The sequence below is a fragment of the Oryctolagus cuniculus genome, chromosome 4, assembly GCF_051225735.1.
Source record: "Oryctolagus cuniculus isolate XC-2025 breed Fujian yellow rabbit chromosome 4, ASM5122573v1, whole genome shotgun sequence".
NCBI classification, from domain to species: Eukaryota; Metazoa; Chordata; class Mammalia; order Lagomorpha; family Leporidae; genus Oryctolagus; species Oryctolagus cuniculus.
Genome location: NC_142870.1, coordinates 8,417,674 through 8,426,153, shown reverse-complemented (window position 1 = coordinate 8,426,153; position 8,480 = coordinate 8,417,674).

Sequence of the window (8,480 nt, the reverse complement as noted above, 5' to 3'; positions counted from 1 at the left end):
CCAGTTCTAGTCCTGGCTGCTCCTCTGCTGATCTAGCTCTCTGGTATGGCCTGGGAAAGCAGCAGAAGATGGCCCAAGTGCTCGGGCCCCTGCACCGGCGTGGGAGACCTGAAGAAGTTCCTGGCTCCTGGCTTTGAATCAGCCCAGCTCTGACTCTTGCTGCCATTTGGGGAGTGAACCAGCAGTTGGAAGACCTCTTTCTCTCTCTCTCTTAACTCTGCCTTTCAATTAAATAAGTAGATCTTAAAGAAACAAACAATAAAAGAAGTTTCCACGTACAGCCTGCACAGGGATAGGGGTGCAGAGCAATGGGTGAGACACAGCCTTAGATGCTCCATCCCCTCCTGGAGTGCTTGGCCTCGAGTCTCAGCCCCACCCCTGACTCCAGCTTCCTGCTAATGCACACCTTGGTAGGCAGCCGGCGATGGCTTGAAGCACGTGGGTCCTTGTCACCCACGTAGGAGATCCTGATTGAGTTCCAGGCTTCTGGCTTTGGCACGGCCCAGCCTTGGCTATTCTGGGCAATAGGGGGAATGAAGCAATGATCAGGAGATAGCTTTCTGTCTCTCTTCTCTTCCCTTCCCCCTCTAATAAGTAGATAAAAATAAAACGACTCACACCCGTGCAGCCTTTCGGCTTTATGGGCTGGGTTCTTACAGAGAATGGCTTTCAGAGATGGAGGAGTCCATTTAGGATATTAACAAGAAGTGATCGGGCGTGCCAGGAACTTAGTGAAAGCTGCGACCCAAGTCCCTCCCACCTCTCGTGAGTCAGAACTCCAGGAGCTGGGGCTGGGAAGCTGCATTCGTGCCAGCCCCGCCCCAGTCCTGGTGATGCCTGTGCACGGTACGGTGAGCATCACCAGTCGGCTGGGAGACAATAACCGCGTGGTCAAGGTGTGCCCGCAGGGCCGACGACAACGCCAGGGACTTGCCACAGCCCCGAGAGCCAGAGCAAAGAGGCCCACTGCCGGGGCTGCCGTTCGCATGGAGTCGGAGGCTGGTGGGGAGAAGACGGGTGTCACTGAGTGACCCTGAAGCCTGCCCCAGCCGCAAGCTCAGAGACGATCTGTCTCCCCACACAGAGGAACCGAGGTGGAGGATTAGGGCATGCTGGTCATTTACGATCTTTGCTTTGCTTTAGGAACCACCTCGGGGCAACCGAGGATAGGTGTTCACAGGGCTGTTTGCCTTGGCGGAGCCACAGAGCTCTCGCTTTCCAGTCTGTTTGTTGCAGGTCAGTACCCAGCCCCGTATCCAGGAGCCCAGCCCCAGGGCCAGCAGCAGGCCAGGCGGGGGAACGCAAGATGTGGGCAGGGCTGCGCTGGGATCCCCACCCCCAGCCTCTTGGCCTGCAGCTACCCCTCGGTCAGGCTGGGCTTGAGGCCACCTCGACTGCACTACAGCCCAAGACTGGGATCGGTCCAGCTGGGGCCTGACCAGTCACCAGGAGGGAGACAATGGTCACTCTTGTGGCCACTACGTGGCATACAGGTGTCCTTTCTCTTTAGGCGGTCAACTTGCAGTCGCCATCACTGCCCTGTTCTTTTTTTTTTTTTTTTATGTATTTGAAAGTCAGATTTACAGAGAAGGAGGGGCAGAGACAGAGAGAGGTCTTCCATCTGCTGGTTCACCCCCCAGTTGGCAGCAATGGCCGGAGCTGCGCTGACCCGAAGCCAGGATCTGGGAGCCTCCTCATGGCCTCCCACGTGGGTGCAGGGGCCCAAAGACTTGGGCCATCCTCCAGTGCTTTCCCAGTCCATAGCAGAGAGCTAGATCAGAAGTGGAGCAGCCAGGACTTGAACCGGTGCCCATACGGGATGCCGGCACCACAGGCAGCGGCTTTACCCACTACGCCACAGCACCGGCCCCTGCCCTGCTCTTACAGCCTTCTGTCCTCCGCACAGGACTCTGCAGTGAGTGGCGTGAGCTCCCATCCTCTGATGAGAAAGTGAGTTTGCAGCAGCTGAGTGGCTGAGCAGCTGGGCGAGTTACTCAACTCCTATTCCCCAGTAGACAGAGCTGGGATAAAAACACCATGGCCGGCTGGTGTGGATGGCAGAGTTGGCCCACACAAGCAGGTGACACAGGATGGACTGCTCCCCGCTTTGGCTGATGACCCAGCACATCCTGACCCTGGGCGTCACCCCCAAGTCTTCCTTCTTTGTCCTGAAGAAGGAGAGAACAGCGGCTCATCTGAGTGCCCAGTGTACATCAGCAAAATGAGTGGGGAGAGGGACCGGCTGGTGGTGGCACCTCCAGGGGGCGGCACCTCCAGGGGGCGTGTCTACAGCACCTTTTTCTTGAAGAAGTGGAAGCGTGGCTGGGACGCACCATGAGGGTGGTAGAAGCAGGTAAAAACTGCTTCCACTGGGCCAGTGCCATGGCACAGTGGGTTAAGCCGCTGCCTGCCAGGCTGACATCTCATATCCCAGCGCCAGTTCGAGTCCCCACTGCTCCACTTCTGATCCAGCTCCCTGCTAATGTGCCTGGGAAGGCAGCAGAAGCCAGGATCTGGGAGCCTCCTCATGGCCTCCCACCCATGTGGGAGACCTGGAAGAAGCTCCTGGCTCCTGGCTTTGGCCTGGTCCAGCCCCAGCCATTGTGTCCACTTGGGGAGTGAACCAGCAGAAAGAAGATCTTAGTCTTTCTGCCTCTCCCTCTCTCTCTAACTTTGACTTCCAAAACAAGCAAATAAATAAATCTGCAAAAAAATCCCAGGAACTCCAAATGGGCCGCTGTTTAAGCGCACCAGTTTGTAGGTGCCGCCCGAGGCAGGCTGTAGGGGCTTCCTGGTGCCAGGCAGCCTGGAATGGCCGGAAAACACGAGTCACAGCGATCACCACCATGTCAGTTGTCCGTCCTGTGTCACCTGCTTGCGTGTGCTAACTCTGCCGTCCGCGCTAGCCGGCCATGGTGTTTTTATCCCAGTTTGGCCTGTCAGGGAATAGGAAATGTGGCAAGTTGAGTAACCCAAGATGACAGAGCTAGCAGGCGGTAGGGCCCCGGAGCGAGCAGAATCCTTTCTTCTCCGAGCTGGCTCTCATGAAATGGTATTCTTATCCCCGTCGTGGTCTGATGTGGTGTCATGTTCCCCTGCCGCGCTGGCTAGAGGGTCAGGTGCAGTGATGGCATCCCTGTAGTGTGGAATCAGCCAGGCTCACTCTCAGCCAAGAAGAGAGTGTTCCAAGGAAATGGGAGCTGGGATATTTTCCCCTTAGTGCATGGACATTACTTGCGAGGGTTATGGTATGTTAAAGATATATTACTGTGACATCTTGTAAATTTTATAGCTACTGTGTTACACTTCATCAGAATTCCTGATCTTACTGCGGTGTTCACTTCAAATAGAACTGTGGGCGCGCGGGCGTAAGAATCCGTGTGAGTTACACATGAGTTGATAGGGGTGGCTTCGGGGACTAGTTTCTCCCCGGATTTTGCGGCTTCAGATGATCCCTGGCTGCCTTGGGGGGTGCATTTGCTTTGTGATCACAAACATGATAGCAATAAGATACAAGAGTTGTGTGCCACAAAACAGAACACGCACTGTTTCCCAGCCTCTGACAGCACCTCTAGAACCTCAGACGCATCTGATCTAAGCGGGGGGGGGGGGGGGGCGTTCTCACCCCAGCTGCATATTACATCACTTGGGAAGCTCTTTGCAATTCTTCTCCTTCTTAATAAAGTTTTGTCCTTTCTAAAAATTTACTTTTTTTTTTCTTATTTGAAAGGCAGGACTAGGCAGAGGGAGAAGGAGAGACAAAGAGCAAGAGTGAGAGAGAGAGAGAGAGAGAGAGAATCTTCCATCTGCCAGTTCACTCCCTAAATGCCAGCAACAACTGGGACAGGGCCTGACCGAAGCCAGGATCCAGGAACCCCATCCAGGTCTCCTACATGAGTGGCAAGGCTCCAAAAACTGGAGGCTTCATCTGCTGCCTCCCAGGGCACCCGCTAGCAGCAGGCGGAGTTGGGACTCCATCCCAGGCATCCTTACGTGGGGTGCGGGGGGCGCAAGCAGCAGCCTACCTGCTGCACAACCAGGCCCATCCCTGTACACAGTTCTTAATGTATGGATGTAACCCCTAGGCTGATTCAGATTTCTGGAGTGTGTTTGGGGAAGTGACAGCTTAGACAACTTTACAGGGAGTCTAACACTCAGCCAACGTTGGGCCTACTGGAACTAGACGGTGGTGGACTTGTAAATGCAGGTGCTTAGGTCTAACTGATATCAATGCATCCTTGCATCAGAAAGGGGAAAGTCTCTACTACGCAGCATGATCAAGAGTCATGAATACAATACAGCTGAAACATGTGCAACAAATACAGTACTAAATACAAAGTAGATGCTAGGTTAACATTACTGAATGAATGACAGCCCACAGAGTCATAGGGAAAAGTTATATTTTGATAAAACTATGATGTCATCAACTGTAAGATGAGGTATTACTGATTTAGAAATGCTTAATTAAACTACAACTTCCAGAACTTATTAGCTACCCCAACTTCAAAAATGTTAAGTAAAAAATATGAATTTAATTAATGATGAAAGACTATTTCAACATTATGATTTTTCTCCTCTACTACAACTGTTATGCCACAAATTTCCACTAGATGCCGCTGTGACCTGCTACTTTAGGTTCCAACAGTATTTATTTTCTCAACAGTATTTAAAATTGTAATAGTCTGCCTCTCTTAAAGACAAACACTTAGCAATCTCCTGTTTTGTAAAGTTCTGACCCATTGTTTCCCTGTGTTAAGACTTGCCCAAAGTGCCACAAGAGGTATAAGATGACTTAAAGAGTGAATGGAAGAGGGATGGTGGCCTGAGAGGGAACTGTGGGGTCCTAGCCACACCCCAGGTCTCCCTGTCCACTGTGCTCACGCCTCGTGTCCATGGGTTACACAGAGGACCCAGCACAGTGATAGCAAAGCTGATGCTGGACCTCGGTGAGATAAGTCTACTTGAAGAATGAGATGTCTTCTCATTTGAGGATGACGTCATGGTGCCCAGTTAGCGTGAGCTACCACCCCTGGCTGCCACAGGACGAACAGGGTGAAAAGGGAGCAAGGTCCACGGGACAGGGCCCCGGGCTTGAAGCCAAGCCCAGAGCCCACCCTGGGCATGGACCCGGGGCCTCCATGGCTGGACACCTGGAAGGTTTTCTCTGTTGGTTGGGAGTCACTCTTCCAGCAAACTGTTCCAAATGTTAGGGCCAAAAGGAAGCTCCACGGAAGCTTCCAGAACTGTAGTTAGAGCAGCGCTATCCAGACCATTACCCATCGCCCCGGTCTCTGGAGCAGACTCTGGGGGCCAGAGTCAGTATTTCAAAGCTGTCATAGCACCTTAACAAAGTGCTGCTCTGTCTGTTCAACCTAGTAAAAGGAGAATTGGGACTGGGCTTTGTTTGTCTTTATTTTATAGTTCCTTTTTCTAGTAATTCTAGTATTTTACGTATGTACTAGCCCGTTACAGAGTGGAATGTTGAAACTTTTCATTTACTTATTTTAACTTTATTTGAAAAGCAAGGCCGGCGCCGCGGCTCACTAGGCTGATCCTCCGCCTAGCGGCGCCGGCACACCAGGTTCTAGTCCCGGTCGGGGCGCCGGATTCTGTCCCGGTTGCCCCTCTTCCAGGCCAGCTCTCTGCTGTGGCCAGGGAGTGCAGTGGAGGATGGCCCAAGTCCTTGGGCCCTGCACCCCATGGGAGACCAGGAGAAGCACCTGGCTCCTGCCTTCAGATCAGCGTGGTGCGCCAGCCATGGTGGCTACTGGAGGGTGAACCAGCGGCAAAGGAAGACCTTTCTCTCTGTCTCTCTCTCTGTCCACTCTGCCTGTAAAAAAAAAAAAAAAAAAAAAAAAAAAAAAGCAGAGAGAGAGAGAGAGAATTCCCATAAACTGATTCACTCCTCAAATACCTGCAAAAGCCAGGGCTGGGCCAAGATGAACCCAGGAACTTGGAAGTCCATCCTGGTCTGCCATATGGGTGGCAGGGACTCAAGTACTTGGGCCAGGGTCCAGCGCTGTGGTGTCGGTGCCCGCATCCCATATGGGATAGAAAGAACTCAGCAGCTCCTTCCCAGAAGTCCCGGCCGTTCCACTTCCAATGCAGCTCCCTCCTAATGCACCCGGGAAAGCAGCGGAAGGTGGCCCCACTACTTGGGAGACCCGGAAGAAGCTCCTGGCTTCAGCTCCGGCCACTGCAGCCATCTGGGGGAGTGAACCAGTGATAAAAGAGCTCTCTCTCTCTAACTCTGCCTTTCAAATAAATAAATCTTAAAATAAAAACTTTTTTTTTTTAATTCACCACCAAGTACTTGGGCCATCATCTGCCTCCCAGGGTGTGCATTAGCAGGAAGCTGGATCAGGAACAGAGAGGGAGGGACCTGACCGAGGCCATGTCTTATGGGAAGGAGGGGGTCTCACTGTGACAAATGCCTGCCCCAGGAATGTTTTTTTTTAAGGTGTGCATTTACCCCAGATAGCTGTAGAAGCCCCTGCAGAGAGCTCACCCTGGAGGAGGGGACCCCAGAAAGATGATCCTGTGCAACCCCCAAGTCAACTTCTAGCAGAAACACAGGCAGGAAAGGGCTGAGGGCAGGGGCACTGGGCTGTGGAGGGTAGGGCAGCTGTAGAGGTCAAGAGAAATCTTAAGAAGAGCCTCAGCCATCGACACCCGCCGGCACTTCCCGCACCAGCGCCTACACAACAGCAGCCTGGGATTGGCCTTGGGACAACAGGAACTCAGATGGTCATAGTGACAAGGAAACACAAAAGCGCTCAGAACCGCCCAAGTCTCACAACCAGTTGGCTGTCGGTAGCCACAGGTCCACGTCTGTCAATTCAACCAACCTCAGCTCAGAAGTATTTGAGAAACCATCAGACGTGTACTGAACTTCTTGTCAGGATTCTCTAGCAGGACAGCGCAGACACTGTTTACCCAGGATCCACCCTGCACTAGGCGTGATAAGCCACCTGAAGGGACTGCAGGTTGTTGGAGAGGGTGCCGGTAGGCCCTCTGCTGTGCATGGATTTGGCACTTGGGAGGTCCGGGAGCCAGTCTCGCACAGACACCACAGGGCAACTGCACTTAGCTCTCAGGAGAAGCATGGACAGAGTGCATCAGAGACTCCTTCCAGGCTCGCTCCAGCCAAAGGCAGCCGGCTGTGAGGGGAGGGGGGCCCGCGGCTCTGCGGATGTCCGGCTGGGGCTCCCTGTGAGCTCACTGCTTTGTCTCTCTGGAGAATGCCCCGCTGCACTTTCATCAGGCTCTTGGTGCTCTGCGGAAAGCAATTCGGTAATCTCTGTCAACAGCAAGACCCAGCAGTTTCTCTGCTAGAAATTCAGCCTACAGTTGGACCCTTCGAGTAAGCAGAGACACACAGCATACAGAATCCGGTACTTATTGTCTCTTTAAGAGGGGAAGAAGCCAGGGCCAACCTAAATGTTCTTGTATCAGAGATGAGTTAGTTTAGGGGAGGCCCACACCTCGGAGCAGCATGCACCGCCGAACGATTGAGTGCTTCCTTAGGTACCAACGTGAAACAAGTTCCAAGACACAATGTTAAGTAAGGGACACAGGTCAGAGCCCAAGAGCATGATGCTATTTGCCTGAAAAAGGACCACGTGTATTGGGACCATGTGCACTGAGACCACGCAGCACACACTGCTAAGAGCTGTTAGCAGGGAACACCCCTGGGCAAAGCCGGGCGAAGACACTGTCTTTTTTATTCATTATTTTTTAAAGGTTTATTTATTTGAAATGCAGAGTTACAGAGAGAGGAGAGAGAGAGAGAGATGTTTCACCTGCTGGTTCACTCTCCAAATGGCTGCAGCAGTTGGGGCTGGGCCAGGCTGAAGCCAGGAGCCAGGAGTCAGGAGCTTCATCTGGGTGTCCCACGTGGGTGCAGGGGCCCAAGCACTTGGCCCACCTTCTGTGCTTTCCCAAGGAATGTTATGTATATTTTTAAGGGTCTTGAGATGGGCACTGTGGCATAGCGGGTAGAGCCACTGCCTATGACACAAGCATCCCATATAGGCTCTGGTTCCTGTCCTGGCTGCTCCTCTTCTGATCCAGCTCACTGCTAATGTGCCTGGGAAAGCAGCAGAAGACGGCTCAAGTGTTTGGGCCCCTACCACCCACCCAGAAGAAGCTCCTGGCTCCTGGCGTCAGCCTGGCCCAGCGCTGGCCGTTGTGGCCATCTGGGGAATGAACCAGTGAATGGAAGCCCTCTCTCTCTGTTTCTCGCCCTCTTTTTCTGTAACTCTCTCAAAGTAAATAAAACAAATCTTTAAAAGAGTTGTATGTACAGTGCAGGTACATACAAACACATGTATGTGTACACACACACAGTCACACACACTCTGTGCTCTGACTATGCCACCTTGCCAACAGCCCGGTGCTCCTCACTGTGGGGCTTTTGTCTTCCCGAGAGGAGGGTGCACCTTTGAGGCCAGAAATGAATTCTCCGGGGGCCAGGGAGC